This window comes from Moschus berezovskii, chromosome 8, assembly GCF_049115385.1.
Source record: "Moschus berezovskii isolate FMDL1 chromosome 8, NW_MosBer_1.0, whole genome shotgun sequence".
Lineage (NCBI taxonomy): Eukaryota > Metazoa > Chordata > Mammalia > Artiodactyla > Moschidae > Moschus > Moschus berezovskii.
In genome coordinates, this window is record NC_142467.1 from 84,077,306 (window position 1) to 84,090,754 (window position 13,449).

Consider the following 13,449-nt stretch of genomic DNA (forward strand, 5'->3'; position numbering starts at 1 on the left):
TTGTAGTGTTGTTCACTTAATGAACTTCCATGCACTGCTTCCTGAAAACCCTTTTATGGTTTCTGTTGGCTCCATATGGCATTCTGATGAGCTTACACTTCTCCTTAAGTGCTTCTCTATCACAAAACAAGAGCAAAGCTAAAACAAAGTGAGTCATCTGGTTTTGTCTTTGCTTTCACTGCATGAGATAATGTGGAGGTGTTAATTACAAGACTTCACTGAGTCTTGACTAATAACAGTGTGCAAACAAATGTATGTCAGGCTCAGCCACAGAAATGCTTCTACTAATAAGGTAAAGCTAGCAATTAGAGCTGACAATGAAGTAATACTTTCCGTTGAATATTCATTAATGAAGTTCTTGTTTGGGAAAAGGGAGGCTTCTGATTGTCCAGATGGAAACCTAGAATAGGAACCCTGGTCATTCCTTTTAAATGAATTAACCACCGTTTGGTGAGCCGGCACACTGGATTAATTCCCTTTTGTACTAATGCAGTGACCCTTTGCTTCAAAGGCATAGCCCTGATGGCCACTAAGATCCTTCAATCCGTGACCTTGGCACAATAGGGACAAATTGAATTCCCAGAAGGAGAAAAATGATGGTGACCACAGAACATCACTAACAGCAGGCTGGAGACACAGCATGTTTTATTTAAATTCTTCACTACAACCCCTAGGGTTTCAGGGAGAAAGAGTGTGATTAGCTTACCTAACCCAGTCATGCTACTTTGATGTTTTCCTTTTCCCTTTCTTTCCCTCTTTTTCTCTTTTTCAAGGAGCAGTTCTGACATGCTTTTTTAAGTGCATGAGATCCACTGATTTCATGCCAAAAAGACACCTCCCAGAAAAGAGAGCACTAGGCATTGATGGCTCTTTCACACACTGCACTGTTATTTCTGTTAATATTTCTGTTACTCAGTCGCAAAATCTTCCATTGCAATAAACTATCAATGTATCAAATTTTTAGAATGGTTCATGACCTAGGTGAACTAAAAGAACCTTTTGTTTTGACTTTCTTCACAGCCCAGATCCTAATTTGGTGGAAGAACTCCGTGCCTGGATTAGAAAGCCACAGTCCCTGCCTCCTTTGCAGTTAAAAATGATCCCATAATGCACATCTGGCCAATAGTATGTAAGAAAAAATTACTCATAACTACTTAAAGTAGGACAGAAGCTGCTAGGAGGCACACATTTTGTTCTGTGTTTTCTGTAGTTGCTGGAATCAACAACCAGTCTGCACTAGGCTACGAGGTAAAAGGGAAAAGAATCAGAGACCAGGAATACTGGTGCTCTGAAATTCTCCCTATGTGAGGCATACCTCCTTCCTCCTCCACATGAAGCCACTAATTTTCAGTTCTCTGATTAGCGCTGCTGCTGCTGCTAAGTCACTTCAGTCGTGTCCGACTCTGTGTGACCCCACAGACGGCAGCCCACCAGGCTCCCCCGTCCCTGGGATTCTCCAGGCAAGAACACTGGAGTGGGTTGCCATTTCCTTCTCCAATGTGTGAAAGTGAAGTTGCTCAGTCATGTCTGACTCATAGTGACCCCATGGACTGCAGCCCACCAGCCTCCTCCATCCATGGGATTTTCTAGGCAAGAGTACTGGAGTGGCTTGCCATTGCACAGCCGAATGTAATTCCTCACTAAAACAGAATATGGTATCAGAGGTGGCAGGTGTCGTGAGGAGGAAAGGTTGCTTCAACTAACAGAACCTAACATGTTTAATTTGCTCAATGGAAGAGGTGGGATGGTGAAGGAACTATTTCAGGGAGTAAAGCGGGATGATCCATATTAAATGCAGCAAAATGTCTTTTCAGACTCTAGGAATGCTGTCTACTGACTCCTAAGTAATACAGAATGTTGGCATGTGTTGGAACCTCTTGTTGCTTTTAGCAAAGCCCTAAGGGAGTGATGAACTAATTCAAGAGACACACAGTCTACAAACAGATGCAGAGGAAAATCCAGCACTGCTAAGAGATGTGCTTTACTCAAGACCTTCAATCGAAGTTGGTGAGACTCTCAAAAGTTGGAACTTTTTGATAGGTAGGATATGTTTGATGACTGGAAAAGAAACTCAAAATATAATGGAAAAGAAAGACAGAACCTTAGCTCTCTCTCCTGCAAAAGCCTGAGTGTAAGTAGGAAAGCTGTAAGTGCATGGCTGGCTCCTTGATGCCTTTCTATCTCACTGTTTTTTTAAGTTGCTTGTCACAGGGACCCAAGATGACTCTCAACTACTTGTACATTTCAACAGATAAGAAGGGAAAAGAGGGGATCCTCTTTCTTTAAAGGTAAACTCTGGAAGCTGCACACATTATTTCTGCACATAACTGATTAGACAGAATTTAGTTATATGTCCACCCTCAACCATGGCATGAGGTCTTTAACCTGGACCACCATGTGCTCAGCTAAAAGCCATGGATTCCATGACTATGGAAGAGGGGGAAGAACTGATAGAGTCTCCAGTGCAGGGATGAACATCTAGCTTCTCCTCTACCTTAGTAGAAACCTTTCTTCTTGTTGTTGCTGTTTATTTTTATTTATTTTTAGGGCATCTCATGGGGCATGTGGGATTTTAGTTCCCCCACCAGGGATTGAACCCATGCCTCCTGCACTGGGAGCATGGAATCTTAACCACTGGATCACCAGGGAAGTCCTTCAGGTAGAAACCATTCTAAGCTGAAGACCCCAGTTTTGTTTTCCTCCTCTGAACTCCTGAAAATCTAGCTTTGAAAAGCTGCCTACACCAATCTTAAATTTTTCATGCTCCACATTAAAAAAAAAAAGTAATGTAGCTTTAATAAGATATTAATACTTTATATTTAATTCTTCCATTAGGCCAAAGAGTTATACTGTTGGTATGTTCTTTGGCAATTGTAATCAGGAAAAATAAAATCTAAAAACCCTTTTGAAAGTCTCTAGGATAGTGGAAATGTCTCAAGATTTAGTTCTAATTAGCCTCTGAAATAATGTTCCTGGCGACTCTATTGCATTGACTGAGTTCAGATCAGGCATCCTGAGACATTTCCTCCTGTTTTGAAAGAGGTGCATTGCTAATTCTCTAATCAATGAATGAACACTCCATTTGTCACACACACACACAAAAGGAATAATTTGCTGTGATTTGACTAGGTTTTAATTGTATTCTTTGAAGTATGAGAACATCTTATAAAATAGTGGAAAAATCTTTTTTAAAACTATATTTTGGAGGAAAACTTGGCAGTATCTTTTAAAACTCACATATGGGATGGATTGATTCAAATATTATATGAACAAATACGCTGCTCTAAGGATGCACATTGAAGCATTCTTTACAAAACTAAAAAATTTTGAGCAACTTACATATCTATCTATAGGGGAATAAAGAAAATACAGTATATCTATGCTAAAAAACAAAAAAAAAACCCCTTATGCAACCCTTAAAATAAGGAGATAGATCTATGGGGAAAAATATCCAAGATACAACATTAATATTTATAAAATATAAATTATACATATAAAATATGTATAGTTCAAGTTCATCTGTATAACACAGAACAAATCAGGAAGCATACACATATAATTGTATATGCATGGAGGTTTCTGGAAACATATACAAGCAGCTATTAATAATGTTTACAATTAAATAGTAGATTGGTTGTTTTGATAGGAGGCATGAAAGACTCTTACTTTACAAATCTTCTGTATTTGTTGAAGTTTTTTTACCTTAAATATGCATTTTTCTAAATTAAAAAAAATTATTAAAACCTCTAAAATAATTTTATTTCAATTTATATGGTCTTTAAACATTCCATGAAATATACAGCATAAGGAATTATTGAATGAATGTCTCAATAGAATTCTGCTTCCCTTTGTTTTATATTAAGAGCCTGCTTCCAGACAATTACTATTTGTTGAGATAACATAAAGTTTAATACTGACTTGTCTCATTTACTCTCGTGCCCAGGAAGCAAAACCACTGTAAAGGAGCACGGTAAGATCGTTCAGTAATTTATTTAATATCTGGCAAATTATTTTTTTTTCTAAATTTTACTTTCACAAAGGGTTACAAAATTGTGAAGTTTGCCTTATTCAGTAGTTGAAATTCACTAGATAAAGATGAGAAATATTCTTTTTCTCAAACTAAGTTTAATCCTCTTCCTTATAATGAGGCTGCCCTGGCCAGCACCTGGCAAGAAGATATCATCAGTAATATTCCACCTTATCTACAGGGTGAAGAACAGATTAAAGGAGCTGGTACTCATTTTGACAACCTAGAAATTTATTTTAAAAATTTTCTCATTTATCAAAACGAAAAGTGGTCCATCAACTGGACCTCAAAATTTCAAGCAAGTATGTGGTAAGTACAATTTCTACTCATTTGAAGAAAGAAAGAGTGCATTCCTTTTATGGGAACACAAGGCTGAAGTCTGTAGGAGCATGAATTTGAATCTGATTGTTGTATAGAATCAATCAGAGGGCCTGACTTCTCTAGCTTCTTTATGCTTCAGAGGGTCATAGGTCCAGCAGAGAACTGTTTATTTTGTAGGAGCTTACATAACAACCACACTTATCATTGTGGTAAAAAAACCCAATGACTGTGGTTATGTCGTCCTATGAGCTACTGTGTCCTAGGCCCTCTGCCTGCAAAGGGCGAAGATATAAGCCCTCAATTTCTGAAGTTCAGAAATGAGTGTTATGGTACAGCAACATAAAACTTCTCATTATAAAGGATTTCCATAACAAATACCAGGTCTCTTCCAACTAGATAATAAAGTCTCATCTGCTATGGAAATCCTTTACAATGAGAAGTTTTATGTTGCTGTACCATAATATTCATTTCTGAACTTCAGAAATTGAAAACTTAGCTCTGTTACAGAAAGACATTTCCACACAAGTGTGATAGTTTTTTAATCTAATTTGCAAACAGAAAGGGTAAGAATGGTTGAACGATAATAGCACTTATCACTGATAGGCACCTACTCTGGTTCCACCCTTCACAGACATTCTCTTTAAACTTCACATGGATCTTGCAAAAATGGATACTATTAGTGTCATTTTTCAGAGAAAGAAACTGAGGTTATGCACTGGTTAGCCACTGAGTCAGGAATTAAACACCAAGCACAGGTTCTTTGAACCTCTGAGCTCTAATGCTTTGTACTCCTAATGAAGGGAAGTGGAGATGGGAGGGGGTAGGGAAAACCTTTACATTCTCTCTTTTTTTTTTTCCTCCTGCAACCCTTTAGAAAGAGAGACAGGACAAAAGAAGAATGTGTGTTCTATATGCACAATTCTTTGCAGGCCTCTGACGAAGTACCTCAAAAGCTAAGCTCCCATCAATCCTGGAGAGATAGAATCAGCGGAGCATAGTGATGGAATGAATGGTTGAAAAGAACAGCGGTGACCAAAGAACTTTTTATGCAGAGAAAACCCCAAATCTGGGGCAAAGCCCTCCTGTTCATTTTATCTCACAAAAGGTAGGTAGTGCTGCCTGTCAAGGTAATGCGTTACTACACTATTTGGAAAAACTACAGTTCTAATTAGATGAGCAAATAAATGTTCATTTCAATCTATTAATATAGCTGTAGGCCTTGTTACAATTTATCTCTTGGTTCTGAGACCAATCCATCTCGAGCTGGGAATCATTGTGGAGAAGTAACGGGTTTTAATAATGGATACAGGCGGTGAATTATTCAGGCAGATGGGAGCAAGCCTTGATGCCTTCACTCACTTCTTTAATTAACTGTGAGAATCTGACGAGTCTGGGCTGTCTCGAGGCTTTCTAAGTTTATCTCCATCAGAACTGTGAATTTTTCTTAAGCCATGGATATGTTGTGTTCCAGCTCATCCTTATTCGAGGAAAAAAGGAACGCCCGTTCCTCTGTCACCATTTTGTCTTATTGTCTGAATTTCTTTGTCTACTTCAATATTATTTTCATGCAACTCTTTGAGTAATTAACATTTTTCTTGATAAAACCCACACGTTCATTCCATTGTACCTATGGATACGACTAGCAAAAGAGAATCCAAAATAGTTCAAATCTGATTTAAGTTTGGGAACTAACTCATAAACAAAACAAAATCCAGTTCTGGTCACTGAAGCCTATTTGCTTGACTTAAAGCCATTTGTTTTAGTGGCTTAGAAAGAAATGAACTGCTAGAGAAGAATTTTTAGAGTCTCCATTTGACAGACCATCAAGCAAACAAAACTAACTCTTATGAGATACAGATTGCATAATTTGCATGGAACAGGGTTTATTAGTTATGGAGCTTTGCAATGTGTCCTAGTGGTTCCTATAAATGAAAGTCTATCAGGGCTTGGCATTAAAAAAATAACAGGACATGGTCTTGTCCAGTGAATTTTCTCTTGTGCTTAACAGCGATTTTCTCAGTGGGAAATGCATCTAACTTGCAGATCTTTGCCCCAGTGTAAATCAACGGTTTTGCTCTGAGCACATTAATAACATACTTAGATAACTGATTGCCCTTATTTGAGCAATCTACTTTGCTATTACCTTTTACTATGAAATCTTTTTTTTCCCCAAAAGTTCATGTAAGCTGCTACACAACCACTTATAAATGCCGTGACAAGAGAGTTCCTCTTTCAATTTTGTCACAGCAGAGAGAAAGTAAGAATCTGGGGGAGGTCTGAGCTCACCACTTCTCAGTAGAAATTGAATCACGATTTCTATAAATCAAAAGTCATGTTAAAAGCACTGTGAAGTAAACAATGATGTATATGAATTAGCAGCCCAACTGTAGTCAATACAAATCAAAGTGGCTTTATGAAGGTATTGATGTTTTCAGCTCTTCTAAGGTTGAATACATTTAAGTGTTTATCCCCCAGGGCACTGTTGCTCTAAATGAATCTATTCACTCTGAGACCAGACCATACTCCCTGGTGGAGACGCAACTATCCCTGCTGACCCAAAAGTGGTTCTGTCCCAACTCGAGTAATGCCATCTGTGGCCAGATGCTTATGCTAAACTGAAATTAAATGAATGACATTTGGGACAAAGGCACTCTTAAGCATAATTTAAGTTAAATCCTGATAAAGGATTCACATCTGGATAAGTGTTATTGGGCAAATCCTTAGAAAAAACTTCTATGTTGCATTCGAGGAGATTCCAAACTTTGAAATTAATGTATAAGGAAACTGAACACAAATGTAGCCTCTTTTTTATACAAATATCTTTGTTCCAAGTGTCAGGTGATGCTAGTGGTAAAGAACCCAGCTGCCAATCCAGGAGACGCAAGAGATGAGGGTTCCGTCCCTGGGTTGGGAAGATCCCCTGGGGGTGTAAATGGCAACCCATTCCAGTATTCTTGCCAGGAGAATCCCATGGACAGAGGAGCATGGCGGGCTACAGTCCATGGGATCTTAAGAGTTGTACACGACTGAAGCAACTTAGCACACAAACACACGTGTTCTTAAGAGGCTGATTCTGTATCTTCAAGTTGTATCAATACATCCTGTTAATGGATACTATCTCAGTAGATGCTATAAGCATGCCTTGCTTGTCTGAAAGGAAAGTTTATTTTTATAGCCAAATGCCATATTTAAAAAATCAGATAATGCCGGCATCCTGTTAGGATTTACTAGATTAGCTAAAGAACACGAAACATCAGATTGCAATTAGATGACTACAGAGAAAAAAACACAGGATGCATATTTCTACAAAATATCTGGCATCCTTTAGCATATTCAAAGTAAAGATAAGTCATCAGTTTTAGTCTTCCTGTGGTTTGGAAAATGATTCTTTACACAAAGGACATACATTGGAATTCATTTTGCTTTTCTTATAATATTACAGCATCTAACTTTGTCTCTAAAAAGACCAGCGTCAAATTATCCGACTGAGGACACTTACATTCAGACCAGCAGTTAGAAAGAACACTGAGAAATGAAACATAGACTGATAAGTGGGTGGAAGTCATTCATCTTTTAAAGGCCATTTAAGAAAAAGTGAATTGTAAATTAAAATGTCTACAATAGGTTCAACACCTCTCTCTCAGCCCCGCCCCTCCCTTTGTCATGGAACAGCATTCAAGTGTGGGAATGTTTCTCTTAAACATGTGTAAATCACACATTTAGTCATGCTCCAGGCAGAAGCCCCTACCAAGGGGTCCAGGGGGAGGGAGGCAAAGGATATTAAATACTAGTCCAGCAGTTTGTTAATGAAACATTTACACAAGCATTTTGTGTGTTTGTAATAAAAAAAAGGGGGGGACCTCTTTTCATCGCACCCTTTCATTACTTAGCACAATCTTTAAGAGGATTACTGTTGGGGGAGGTGCGGGGGAAGAATGTGCTTATCAGTTGAGTCTCAGGATCTGTGATGCTGAGTTGTTAATAGATTGCCTCTGGATTTGGGATTACTGCCGTGCAAATTCTTCCAGGCTTTCAATAGAATAGAAAGCAGTTTGTTTTCTCCCCTTCAATGAGAAGAGCTATTGACTTTGTGATGAAATGACCTGGGACTCAGTTTATTCATACTACTCCCTTCTCCTTCTGTCACTTCAAACAAAGAGACTTATTTAATTTATTTATTTAGGCTCCTGGTGGCCAAGGCATCAATATATGCATTCAGGCCACTGTTCCTTGGATTTAGAAGCAGCTGAGGAAACAAGTTTTATAACCAGCAACTGACTTTTATGACATTCATATCAAGTGTTATATCAAGAAAAAGAAGTTACCGAGAAGACATCTACATGTGTATCTCATTTTCTGAAAGATTCTCAAACAGCTCAGATAAACTACATATTTGGGAGGACACTGAAGCTAGTAAATGATTCTCTTATTTTTCTGGGGAGTTAGAGGCAGCTTTTGTTGGCAGTCTCACGAAAGAGTACAGTACTGACGGATCACGCTGCCTGATGTCCTGTGGCTTCTCACTATTTTTAGCACAAGGGAGATGTTAGTTGAAACACTGTACAATGGGCTAATCAGCCATAATAGAACTCACACTGTTTTTTTACTTCACATTGCACTTATTATGTGCCTTGAATGTAAACAGCTCTTTACTCTGACAAAGATGGCAGCTTGCCATGGTGGGATTCAGTCTTCTCTAAAGCTCAGCAAACACTGAATAGAAACAAGCCTGAGGACTCTGAAAAAGCAATTGTTTGAATGTATGTCACTTGCAGTCTTAGACAAAATTATTTTTGTTCTTTCCATCCTTTATTCCCCACCTCCCTCCTCGAATTAGCAAGCATTTCACATATGCCAGTTATCTGTGTATGAAAAATTATTTCCATTATTTCTCTACCCACCTACAAAGAACCAAAAAAAAAAAAAATCACATTTTACATAAAGCCTTGAATGATGACATCCTGTACAGTTTACACTCATTGTGAAATATTTGGAATTTAATGTAATAATGGAGCTTGATCATGTAAGTAGATTGATGTCACTTTAAAGCAGGATGAGAAAGATTCTATTTAAAATTACACCCAACCCCAAAAAGAAGTTTATTGTTTTGTACCATCTGTATCTACCATTAGCAGATTCAATAGTTTGCTCTCAAAACAGATTTAGAGTTATTCACTATAAAGCAAATTGTTGTTGGCTAGCCTACCTACAGAATCCCAGGGACGGTGGAGCCTGGTGGGCTGCCATCTATGGGGTTGCACAGAGTCGGATACGACTGAAGCGACTTAGCAGCAGCAGCAGCAGCAGCCTACCTACATTGTTATCATCCCATGTTTTTCTAGAAACGTTGGCTTATTTAAAGATATTTTAAATTATGATCACAGTAACATATGCCCATGATGAAAACAATCAAATAGTGGAAGAAGGTTTATAAAGAAAAGTATCCTTTTCCCATGTAGCCTTTTCCATGCTCAGGCCCTTTTCCAGCAACAATTTTTAACCTTTTTAGTGAAACTCTAGGAGAAGGAAATGGCAACCCACTCCAGTGTTCTTGCCTGGAGAATCCCAGGGACGGGGGAGCCTGGTGGGCTTCCATCTATGGGGTCACACAGAGTCGGACACGACTGAGGTGACTTAGCAGCAGCAGCAGCAGGCTTATAATGCTTTATATTTATAATGCTTGAATGTGAAAACCTTACTAGTAAGTAATACCAGGCAAGGGGACGAAGTAGGCGGGCAATGTGGCCCTAAATGGAGCCAGTTAGCCACATGGGGAGCTCCGAACCCAAGACTCCCCATGAGTGCAGTGCCAGGGTGGGGGACCAACTCGGCCCATGAACCAGTTTCTTGCTACATATTTGGATAGAGTTGCCCTGAGGACAAGAGCAGCTTGGTTGAAAGCTGAGGATTGTGAAGGAACTGATAGCTGGAGGTTGTCTGCCAGCTATACCTTTTAACCGGGCAGCGAGTATATTTCTGAAGGACGATGTGAGCTGAGCACCTAGGTCTCCGTCCCAGTCCACCCCTTGCTGCATTTTGATACAGCGCTTCAAACAGCAGTGCAGACCAGCTCCTCAGGGCTCCAATGGGTCTCTCTTCCTGAGGAGAAACTGCCCTCAGGCTCCAGCTCTAAACAAAAAAAAATACCCATCAGAGGGATCACATCTTGGGCAGAAATGGCCAGGCTTCACTGCTCCCTCATTGGCTGAATATCATCCTGAAAATAGTACACCCTCAGCTCAAAAGCTGAGGCAAAACCTGGAAGGACGAACCGCTAGAGGTTGCAACACACACCTGGTCACTGGGCAGCCCTGCTCTTTTCTAGAAGGGCAGTCTGAGCTACAGACAATCGTAAATGAATATATCAAAACAAGTTTTTACTTCCGCAAAACAATTCTGAATCTTCAAATATATAAAACATAATAGGAAAAACCCTGAGACATGTTAATATAATTTCATAAAAGGCTAACGGCCTATCAGAACATCAGTCTTCAGTAAAAATCTATACTGTATACTATATATGCTATATTTAACACATAATATATAACACTGTATATGGTATATTTAACAAACATAAATACTCAAGACCTAAGTAAATGCTTGGAACGAAGCTCTCAAACACAGAAAGAAGAACTAATAGATATGAAAAAATATTCAGCTGATCTCACAAGTATTCAAGTGAAAGCATATTAAAGCAACAAAATAAGTTTTGGTAGCCAATAAAATTTCCATTTTTTAGTAAAATGGTTTAGTTTTGGTAATGAGCTTTAAGTTAGACATTTGAAAATGCCTGGAGGAGTGTCAATTCATATTTTCATAAATCAATTTGGCATCAGGTTTTAGGAGTTGTAAAAGCAAATCCTTTTACTCAGTAATTACACTTCAAGAGTTTATGGTGCCTCAGAGGTGGTCAGCTGCTTCAAGACAAAGTTAAACATCTCTTTCCCAACCATGGACTGCCAGAAACCTACTGAAATGGTCAATGAAAGCAAATTTTGACCCTTCCATGAGAAGCGTTTTCAGAAGGAAATGGCAACCCACTCCAGTATTCTTGCCTGGAGAATCCTATGGACAGAGGAGCCTGGTGGGCTACAGTCCATGGGGTTGTAAAGAGTCGGACATGACTGACTACACACGCACACACACACATGAGAAGTGTTCAGCTACAGAAGCTGCTGTGAATGCTCTGGGTGAAGAAGGAAAGGGCTACGTGGTTGGAATCAGTGATGGGTGAGAAACCAGGTTTGCCCACAAAGCACGGTGAACTAGAAGGACTAGAGGATGCAAGTGCAAATCTGCTCAGGGGGTGTGCTGTGGATGCCGACCTGAGTATTCTCAACTTGGCTGTTGTAAAAAAAAGAAAATGGGGGAAAGACATTTTTGGACTCACTGATTCTACTATGCTTCATTGACTGGGGCCCAAAAGAGCTAGCTGAACATACAGACTTTCCAATCTGTCTAAAAGATGATGTCTGCCAGTATGTTCTGGAAAGCCCCTGAAGAGTGAAGGTTAGAAACTTCGGTGCTCAAAACTCATTGCTATATTACCCGCTGTGTCCTGCAACATCAGAGTTGGCTTGCTTTTCTGAAGAAACAGGATACTAAGAAAAAGTAGGAAGAGACCACAAAATATACTCACCATTGACCAAAAACACCAGGAACAGATTGTCAAAACATGAAAACTGAAAGACTCTGCAAGTTTCTACTTCTAAGTTTGAGTTTCATCGAAAACAAGATTTTCTGAGAGTAAGAAATAAATAAGGTCAGACTAAAAAGAAAAAGTTTGTCTTAAGGAAAGAATCAGAAATGTGGACAAAGATTTATACATAAAGATATTCATCTTAGTACTATTTATTATATCAAAAGCCAAAAGCAATCCAAGGGTACAAATTTAGGAAATGTGTTATATAAACTACATTGTATCTATAGGATCAGTTCAGTTCAGTTCAGTCGCTCAGTCGTGTCCAACTCTTTGCAACCCCATGAATCACAGCACGCTAGGCCTCCCTGTCCATCACCAACTCCCAGAGTTCACTCAAACTCATATCCATCAAGTCGGTGATGCCATCCAGCCATCTTATTCTCTGTCGTCCCCTTCTCCTCCTGCCCCCAATCTGTCCCAGCATCAGTCTTTTCCAGTGAGTCAACTTGTCGCATGAGGTGGCCAAAGTATTGCAATTTCAGCTTTAGCATCAGTCCTTCCAATGAACACCCAGGATTGATCTCCCTTAGAATGGACTGGTTGGATCTCCTTGCAGTACAAGGGACTCTCAAGAGTCTTCTCCAGCACCACAGTTCAAAAGCATCAATTCTTCGGCGATCAGCTTTCTTCACTGAGACTCAACTCTCACATCCATACATGACCACGGGGAAAAACCATAGCCTTGACTAGACAGACCTTTGTTGGCAAAGTAATGTCTCTGCTTTTTAATATGCTATTTAGGTTGGTCATAACTTTCCTTCCAAGGAGTAAGCATCTTTTAATTTCATGGCTGCAATCAGCATCTGCAGTGATTTTGGAGCCCAAAAAGATAAAGTCTGACACTGTTTCCACTGTTTTCCCATCTATTTCCCATGAAGTGATGGGACCAGATGCCATGATCTTAGTTTTCTGAATGTTGAGTTTTAAGCCAACTTTTTCACTCTCCTCTTTCACTTTCATCAAGAGGCTTTTGAGTTCCTCTTCACTTTCTGCCATAAGTGTGGTGTTATCTGCATATCTGAGGTTATTGATATTTCTCCCAGCAATCTTGATTCCAGCTTGTGCTTCTTCCAGCCCAGCGTTCCTCATGATGTACTCTGCATATAAGTTAAATTAGCAGGGTGACAATATAGGATAGTGCAACCATTAAAATGAAAATGTGTGATGAGGCTTTAATATCAAAAGGTAATGCTTATGACTGACATGTTAAAATAAAAACAATTGCACATATAGCATTATCTCAAGTGTGCAAAAATCCAAAAAGAGACGTGTTAGAAGAAAATATGCCAAAAATATAGACATGGATTTGATTAATTTCAGTTGGGTGATTTTATTTTTTTCCTTTACTATCAGTTTTTTTTTTTAAACTAAAGAAACCTTAGAGCTATCTCAAGAGACA